We start from the raw sequence: 9,574 nt of genomic DNA, 5'->3' as shown, positions 1-9,574 counted from the left end.
CTAGTTCAGAAACTGTGTTTTTACATACATGCGTGTGTGTGTGTGTGTGTGTGTGTGTGTGTGTGTGTGTGTGTGTGTGACAAGAGATCACTCTAAACAAAATGAAACCTTTCAGATGGAACCCTGTGCTCCCCGACCAGGCATTTTTAATTTCAAGAAATAAAATCAAAGGGAACTAATTCCCACATCTAATGTTCCTCTCAAACACTGCTGTGCTTGGGGCCCTAGTTCTTAAAATGTTTCTTTGAAAACAGCAAACAAGGAAGGAGCAGGAACAAAGCCCTCTGGAAATATGCTCATGCCTATATGCATATGCACATATACATATATAATATAAAATATATATTCATATGTATATAAATAATGCATGTATCTGAACTTTAATTTTCAAGATATATATGTGTGTGTGTATATACATATGTATGTGTATAGCTATACATATATATCTTACAAATTAATGTTCAGATACATGCAGTATTTTTTAACTTTGCAAAATTTAAAAAATTCTTGCTCAATGTCTCTAAATTCTAAAATCATTTTCATATTAAAATATTTTAGCCTCATTTATTTGATTGAATATACTGTTTTTAGCCCATGTTAATTATAATTACCAAATACATTGTTATGCAATTTAGGCAATACCACATTAATCTTTAGAGCAAATTTCTTCAAGAACCACCTAATTTGCAAAGGAAGTACATAAAAATACAGAGACTTTTGAAGACTTTTCCGCATTGAAATATTAGAAGAGTTTTCCACATTCTACTATTTGACAATAATGGAAATGAACAAAAATTAAAAACATTAAAATATTATCAAACGACATTATGTACATGTGTGGAAGTTATTTTCATGATTCACAGCTATCACCATTCATAATCTTAGCAAACTATCATGAACTAGCTCAGTTTAATCATATTTACTTTTATAAATTAAAAATAAAGTTATTTATTCTTTTTCTGTGTCTCTCTCCCCTTCTGTGTGTGTTTGTGCGTGTACATGCGTGCATATGTGTGTGTGTCTGTTTGTTGGTGTCTGTGTGTTTGTGCTCATACACATTACGTGGCACACAAATGTAGATCAGAGTACAACCTGTGGAAGGCATTTCTTTTCTCCCACTACATGGTTTCTGAGACCAAAGATGAGTCATCAGGATTGGGAGCCAGTACCATTATCTGCTGAGTCATTTTTCTACCCTCTGGTTGTCATTTTTATTTACTAACAATTTTGCATATTAATTTTCTCCATAAATATCTGATCTCCTCATTAATATCAGCAAGGTAGACCTCTTCTTAGATTCTCAAGGACCTTTCTTTTCTTTTTGTTTTATTTCTATTAGGATAAATCTTCTTTTGCATAACTATTTTCACATTGTCTACTACTTTTCATACCATACCCATTGTGGATGAATTGGATACACAGCCAGGGTTTACATGTCTACAATTCATACAGTGTCATAGAATATTCATAAAACCACAGTCTACATCATTGCCTATCTGCAATCCTGTCTCTGTTCATTTTTAGCATCGTTCAGCTTTGACATTCTTATTGAAACTGTAGATACTATTACACGGAGGTTAGTGACTGCTCCTTGTAGGATGCATCTGGGTTCCTACTTTAGTTGATGACTTTAGAAAAACACAGATCTCCACCATGTGTCCTTTTCTGCTTGTGACCCATGACATGTGTAAATATTAACCATGAGGGTTGGCAGTAGAATCTGGAGTGCTGGTGCAAAGCTGAGGTGAGTGGCTCACTAACAGAACAAACCTGAGATCTGCTTCTTCAGCACAGCGCTGAAAGTGAGCTAGTTAATCACTGATGGACTGGCCAGCTAGAGACAGTGTTCATTAACTTCTCAGGTTTATCCTATTTAAAACTACAAATGGGTAGACAACAGCCATCTTAAGGTATTTAAAGTATAATAAATAATGTTAGGTATTTGAAAGTTTTGTTGTTCACAAATGCATATTTACAGATTTCCCCAATGTCAACAGCTATTAAAATTATTGGAAGTGCATCTGTCATCATGTGTTCAGAAAAGACCACCTCTGTTCTCACATTTGTGGTAGAACTGAGTAGGCTAACTAAGCTTTGATCCCTTTCTGCCTCACAGATAGAGCATGAACCCTACCAGTTTGAGGCTAGAGATACCTCTAACAGTGTTTGAGGCACCTTGTTAACAAGGACTCTCATGGGGGCTTCTGAATCTTGGGAATCTGTTGATTTTTTTCAGCTCCCAAGTGTCAAGCCAGGGACCTACCCACCTGCCTGACTGTTCTGGTTTATGCATTAGTATAGTCCTTATTGTTTTAGGTAGAAAGGAAGACAGATGGTAATTCTTCAAAGGTCCTTCCCAGGGCAGGCGTTATTTTGGATATTTTCATTTATTAGATCTTTCACTTCCCTGACAGGGCTTGTATCCAAGAGAATAATAATCACTAATGTTCAAATGAAGAAACAAAAATGTAAAAACGCTACATTGCACGTATACTGTTCATTTGTTCTCCAAATTTTGTTTTTGGTAAAAGTTTAAAAGTTATTCAATTATTGCTGTGTATGTTTGGAAATAGGTGTGTGGATTTAACACATTTTGATTTGATTTTATATACGTTTGGTAAAAAGAAAGGGAAAGATTGGGTAGAAGGCAATTATGCATAAAAGAGATACCTAGGGCTGAGTCTGATTATTGAAATGTGTGCTTTTGGATTTCACGGAGGCGATGAAGAACTATGCCACCAATATGCTCTCTGATGGTGTGGAGCATAGTCAATCATGATTGATGCACACCATTCAGACTTCTGTGAGCTGTGTCATGACAACTGCTGATCGTCTTCCACATGGCCACTCAGTAGATTTCCTTCAACAGATAAAATAATCTTAGAATAGAATGTAGAATGCGCTAATATATTAATTACCTGCATAGGATTAAAATCATACTTAGTCTCCAGAGAGCATCATCATACAGAATAATCTGCTTAGTAATATTTGTTAAAAAAAAGAGAAAATAATTCAACAGTACAAGCAAGACTATTGGTCATCAAAATTCACATCTTCATTTCCTCTTTCTTATAAGTATAGTTTTAGATCTATATGTCCATCTTATAAAAACTTCAAAGACTTTCATTACTGTCAGCTTTATATTTGGTTTGAAGTAGAAGGTTTGGGGGAAGATCCCACAACTTTCCTCAATTACCCCAAATCCTTGCATTACACGAACTCAGGCGTAGCTGCTTCTGGGAAGCAGCGATGAGAACACTGTTGATAATGGCTGCAATCTTGCCTTAGATATGAGGCTGAGAGTTTCTAAACTTACATCCCATGATCCCGTCCCAGATGTCTACTATGCCACTGTGCTTGGCTTTACTTAGCTACTTACTTATAATTCTGGGAGAACAGACATAATTCCTCATTTGCACAGTGATTCTGATGACAACCACAGAATGTGGAATGAACTTTATTCTGGGCTGTGTCAGCAAACACTGTGTTCTTATAACCACAGCCAATTCAGAAAGAAAGAAAGAAAGAAAGAAAGAAAGAAAGAAAGAAAGAAAGAAAGGAAGGAAGGAAGGAAGGAAGGAAGGAAGGAAGGAAGGAAGGAAGGAAGGAAGGAAGGAAGGAAGGAAACATTTTGTTTTATTTAGAGATGTTTTTGCATGTAGTAATTTTTAATACCCCCTTCAATGTGCACGCCTTTCTCCAGGATAACTCAACACTGTGTGCATGGGAGTTTACAACTTCGCTTTCATCTCTGTGGTTTTGCAACGCTGTGGTGTTTGTTGTATGATGGTGCTCTGGCTCTCAAAGCCTGAAGAGAGTCTCAAGGAAGAAAACAGGCTCCTCCTTTGATGGCTCTCCAGGCGAATGGAGGAATTGTCACTTCTTTCACCTCGGTTTCTTTTAATTTAGTTCCTTCACTGCTGCAAAGCAAAAGTCAAGCATTCAGACTCTAAAATGGAACAAAAACTCTTAATTAAAAGAAAAGTACAAAAAAGGATTCGGGGAATTTTTTTTTAAGATTTCACCATGATTATAAATATAAGATGAAGTCTGTGTTTTAAAAGCTATTGTAAAGAATAGCGTGGGTAAGACTGAAGTGCAAAGACTTTTCTGGGTAAGTTCTTAGGTTTTCACAATAACTTGTAGTGATTACTTTTGGATGCTATTATTAAGAATAGTCTCTCTCAAATTGCCTCAGTAGTAAAATCCCCATTCTTTTATAAAGTCAAATTGTTTCTAATTTTCCCAGTTGGTTTTAACTGAAAAACAATACAAGTGTCACAAGGACATTGTGTGTTTGTCTCAATGAAAAGAGATGATGTGATCTATGACTAAAAGGTTCAGGGAATGAACATATACTCTAAAGCCTGCCTGACTTTTCCACCAAGAAAGAATAATTGAAGCTCTCAATAAAAATAGCACTTCCAGGAAATTACTGATGTTAGCCTGTTACTGTGACTTTGAATTATGTACACATTTGCTTGACTTTACTGTGGAGAAAGGATTCTTAATAATTAAAATACTGGAAAAAAAGATGTTTCTATTACGTGGTACAATGTAAAGTATATTTTCTCTAGTAGCCATTGTATGATTATGTGTAGCTTTTCTGTTGTTTTTTATCCTGCATTTAAGAGCTTTTAAGGGAGAAGTTGCTCCTTTGAATCTAAATGATTACTCAAGAGAGAAAAGTGAAGACATCTGTTTAAGACATATCTTTAAATTCATGTTAGGTATGCTTCATTAACATCATTTTAAATAAATCTCTGTTTTTCTTAAAATAGACGTAAATATTAAATCTTATATAAAGTAATATATACATGAATAAAAATAATTTATTATCCATCATAACTGAATATTTTCAGGCACCATAACTATTCTACTTCACATATCAATATTTCTCTTTCTTTTTGATTTTTTTTCGAGACAGGGTTTCTCTGTAGCTTTTTGGTTCCTGTCCTGGAACTAGCTCTTTAGATCAGGCTGGCCTCGAACTCACGGAGATCCGCCTGCCTCTGCCTCCCGAGTGCTGGGATTAAAGGCATGCGCCACCACCGCCCGGCTCAATATTTCTCAAATTGCATTACTCCATCATGTCAAATACATGGGCTTTCTAATTGCTACATAATACCACACATTATTATAATTTGTTTTCTTGACACATACTCTAGATAAACCCTCAATCACAATTATATACATAGGCAATGTTGCTAAGATAATATGTGCATTTTTTAATGAATCTCATAACTTAGAAATAATATAGCAAGGAGAAAATTCCTAATCCTAGACAATTTAAGATGCTTGAAAAAAAGTTCTTTCATTTTTGTTTTTGTAATGAGAGTCAGAAATGTTCAATAAAAGTGCACTTAAGACAATGTCTAATGTTTTTATACAGTGTATCAAAATATTTGGGTTTTTGAGATACAAGTATTATTCATTTTAATAACCAAAATAAAAATATTGATCTGAACAGAAAAAAAGTTAGTACTGAACTTTAAGGATATGTGAACTATTATTCTCCTAAATAGACATAGTATTAAACTCTCCCCTGAGTACTTATGATTGCATTCATATAGATTAGTGAGTATCTCGACCATCAGCATAAAAGCGTCTGATTTTTGTAAATGGAAATGAGTACAGAGACTTATGACACAGTTATTAATAGTGCTTGAAGTTCCAGAAGATGCCATTTTAATTGCCAGCACCATGTCACGACCACCTCCCGGAAATCTGATGCCTTCTTCTGGCTTCCAAAGACACTTGCGCACACATGGCAGACCCTAACACAGACATATGTGCATACACTTAAATAAAAGTCAACAACACTTAAAAAAATAAACTATGTATTGCTCTTCCACACATGGGGTATTTGCATCACACTGATTTCATGCAATGCTCAGGGATCATCGGGGATGAAGGAAGGGCTGAAAAGATCGTTAGAGTGGATGACTGCAGCGAGATTGTGTTTTCCAGTCACAACAGGGCCACAACACAGTTGAACTCACATTGAGTGTGATTGCATACAAAAGACCTATTAAAGACCAAGCCCATTCAAATCCCAGTATGACTTAGAGAGGGGAGATGAAGGCCTATCTGTAGCTTAGTAACCATCAGCAAGTAATGAATATTAGGAGAGTTAGAGTCAGTTTTCTTCAGGGCTGCAGCTCCTGGAAGTCTACCTTCTGTCTTGTTCATATTTTCCTCCATCAAATCTCCAGCTTTACTGTAGTCTCTAAAATTATGGCCTTGGTAACTGTGGAAAGGGGAAGTTAAGGCATTCAAAGGCAGGAAGGATGAGCTTAGAATGCCTCAAATTTTCTGTTCTCCTTCCATTGTCACTGACTGATCTTCATGCATATCTTAAAAAGTTCTACTGGAATTAAACTGATTTGATTTAGATCTTGATAAAGAAGAAACATCCCAATTCAAGAGCATTTGCCAAAAGTAGTCAGTGATCATCTTAACATGACATCTGCCTGAGGCTGAGAAGACACTACATAGAGCAAACAGGGTTTGACCATCAATGTAATAAGATATTGAAAATAAGACATTCATAATGAACATAGAAATTTATGATGTATATCTGAAAAGTTGCATAGGCAAGGTTGTTTTATGCACAGAGAATGTTTAAAAGGCCTCCAATTTTTCACTTTGGGGTTCTCTAGAGGGTCCCAAAAGAATAAGAAGATAAAGCTAAGAAAGAATCATTACAAACTCCTTGAGTAACAAGGTTCATCTGTCTATCACTGTCTGTCTTTGTCTATCTTCTATCAATCAATTGATGGATCTATTATTTATCTATCTCTCCTGAAAGAGAAACACAGATAAACATAGTTTTAAGAAATAAAGACTTTATCTCTATAATCACAAGGCTCATACCTCCAACAAACACACACACACACACACACACACACACAGAGAGAGAGAGAGAGAGAGAGAGAGAGAGAGAGAGAGAGAGAGAGAGATAGCTGAAGTGAAAAACAGACATTGATAGTTTTAAGATATTGAAGGCAATATCTCTAAAGTCATGAGGAAACCACCTAGAGTCTTCAGTGGATTAATAACTAGGAATACATAAGCATTATAATTCTACTGAAGGAATGGTACAGAATAACAGGCAAAAAAAAAAAGCATCACAAATAGTAGCTGCCATAACAATAAAATAACAAGAAACTGAAGGACCAGAAAAAAGAGAATTTGAATTATTGAATTTCTGTATTACTTTACCTTAAATAATTCTAAAATTAATATGTTGAATATGTTATGAATATTTTAAAACATAGCAGGTTGAAATATATTAAAATAATTTGTTGAAATGCACCATGAGTAAAACAAAATCAATAAAAAATTCTTGGAACATATGCCAGGCTAAAAAATTTCAGCCAAGATAAACTCTGTATGAACTGAACAAAACCTTAGATATAACATATAAATCATAGTTTTAAATACATTCAAAGAATATAATGAGATATTGCCCCCAAAATTAAAAGTATAAAGATGGTGTCTTAATAAATCAAAGACCACAAATTTCAAAACTAAATCTTCAACAAAGATAAAATTGAAGTTACTTTGAAATTTAAACATTCATTGGAGGGCTCTACAATTTATTAAATGTGGCCAAAAACTGATGGAATTTATTTTAATTTTGAAAAAAGATATGAGTTGACAACAGTTGCCAACCACTTCAATAATAAGAAAGAAAATGGATCTGCTAATGCCGATACTGCAATACCAGTATCAGCAAGCACAGAAGATGCTGCAGTACCAGTATCAGCAAGCACAGAAGATGCTGCAGTACCAGTATCAGCAAGCACAGAAGATGCTGCAGTACCAATAACAGCAAGCACGGAAGATGCTGCAGTACCAATAACAGCAAGCACAGAAGATGCTGCAGTACCAGTATCAGCAAGCACAGAAGATGGGAGTTTCTGAAAGGAAAGACAGTAACAAGGGAGCGGAAAAAGTATTAGAAGACAAAATGAATAAGATTTTCCAAAATTTGTCTACAAATTAATCTCTAAATTCAGTAAACCTACAAAATTCCAACTAAGAGAAACTCGAAGGGAGGAATGCTAACATACCATGTGTCAAATAATTTTTAAAATTGAGAAAAGTTAGCCGGGCGGTTGTGGCGCACGCCTTTAATCCCAGCACTCCCAGCACTCGGGAGGCAGAGGCAGGCGGATCTCTGTGAGTTTGAGACCAGCCTGGTCTACAAGAGCTAGTTCCAGGACAGGCTCCAAAACCACAGAGAAACCCTGTCTCGAAAACCAAAAATAAAATAAAATAAAATTGAGAAAAGTTAAAGAAAAACCTTCTAGTATACTCAAGAAAGGATTCCAGAAGAGTTAAAACCTAACCTCTCACCTGTGACTGTAAGGGGCTCAGGTAAACTTGGACTGAGCTTGGAAACAGAGGTAGTTTCTTTCTTTCTTTCTTTCTTTCTTTCTTTCTTTCTTTCTTTCTTTCTTTCTTTCTTTCTCTCTCTCTCTCTCTCTCTCTCTCTCTCTCTCTCTCTCTCTCTCTCTTTCTTTCTTTCTTTCTTTCTTTCTTTCTTTGCCAGAATTTTGAAGTTGAAGAGGTTCCTTTAAAAGGGGCTGCTCTCCAAGATTGCTCCACTTCCCCCTCAAAGAGATTTCAAGTATTACAAAATAATGGTGGCAAGGATCAGGGCCAGTCAGGGAACAGAGGGCATCCAGAGGGACAGAGAGTTTCAAACAGAGGGCATCCAGAGGGACAGAGAGTTTCAAAAATATCTGATTCAGAGTCTCTAGGTGGAACCCCACCTGGGGCTCATTCTTTAATCAGTACTAAAAAACAACAGTGAAAATTATCGTTGAACATCATTGATTGGCTACTGTAATTTATGTGTAAGATTAAAGTCATTATTAGAAATTTGAACTAATTTTAGCATAAGGCATCAATTATAATCCTTAAACAAACACCAGAAGAGTAGTTTTTCCACAGTAAACAAGAAATCTGTACAGTAAAACACAGAGATTTCCTAGTTTTGTTTCCTGTTGCTATAATAGCATACCCTAACCAAAGCAACTTAAAGGTGGGTGCATTTTATCTTACAATTCCAAATTACAGTTCATCATTTGGAAAGTCAAGGAATTGAGACCTAAAATAGCAAGTCATGCCCATAGACAAGAACAGGAAAAACATATGAATGCATACACGCTAGCGTTCAGTGCATTTTCTCCTCTCTTACCCAGCTCAGGTTCCCCTTGCCTAGGGGATGGTGACATCCACACTGAAAAATTGGATTGGATATTATAATTATAGCTCTTACTAACTGTTTTATTGCATATAATTTTATGATATGGGGTTTCCGTCTGTATGCAGTCACTATGTTTTATTACCATTGATTAATAAAGAATCTGCTGTGTCCTGTGGCAGGGCAGAATAAAGACAGACAGGAAATCAGAACAGAGAAGAAGAGAGAGCAGGCAGAATCAAGGAGATACCATGTAGCTGCTGAAGAAGAAATATGCCAAAAAAAAAGTTACTGCTAGGCCACAGCCTTGTGGTGATACATAGATTAATAGAAAGAGGATAACTTAAATTAAAAGAG

Source organism: Alexandromys fortis, unplaced genomic scaffold, assembly GCF_014885135.2.
Source record: "Alexandromys fortis isolate MF-2015 unplaced genomic scaffold, M_Fortis_MF-2015_v1.1 scaffold_102, whole genome shotgun sequence".
NCBI classification, from domain to species: Eukaryota; Metazoa; Chordata; class Mammalia; order Rodentia; family Cricetidae; genus Alexandromys; species Alexandromys fortis.
The sequence above is the reverse complement of the archived record's forward strand: the minus strand, read 5'-3'. Positions refer to the sequence as shown.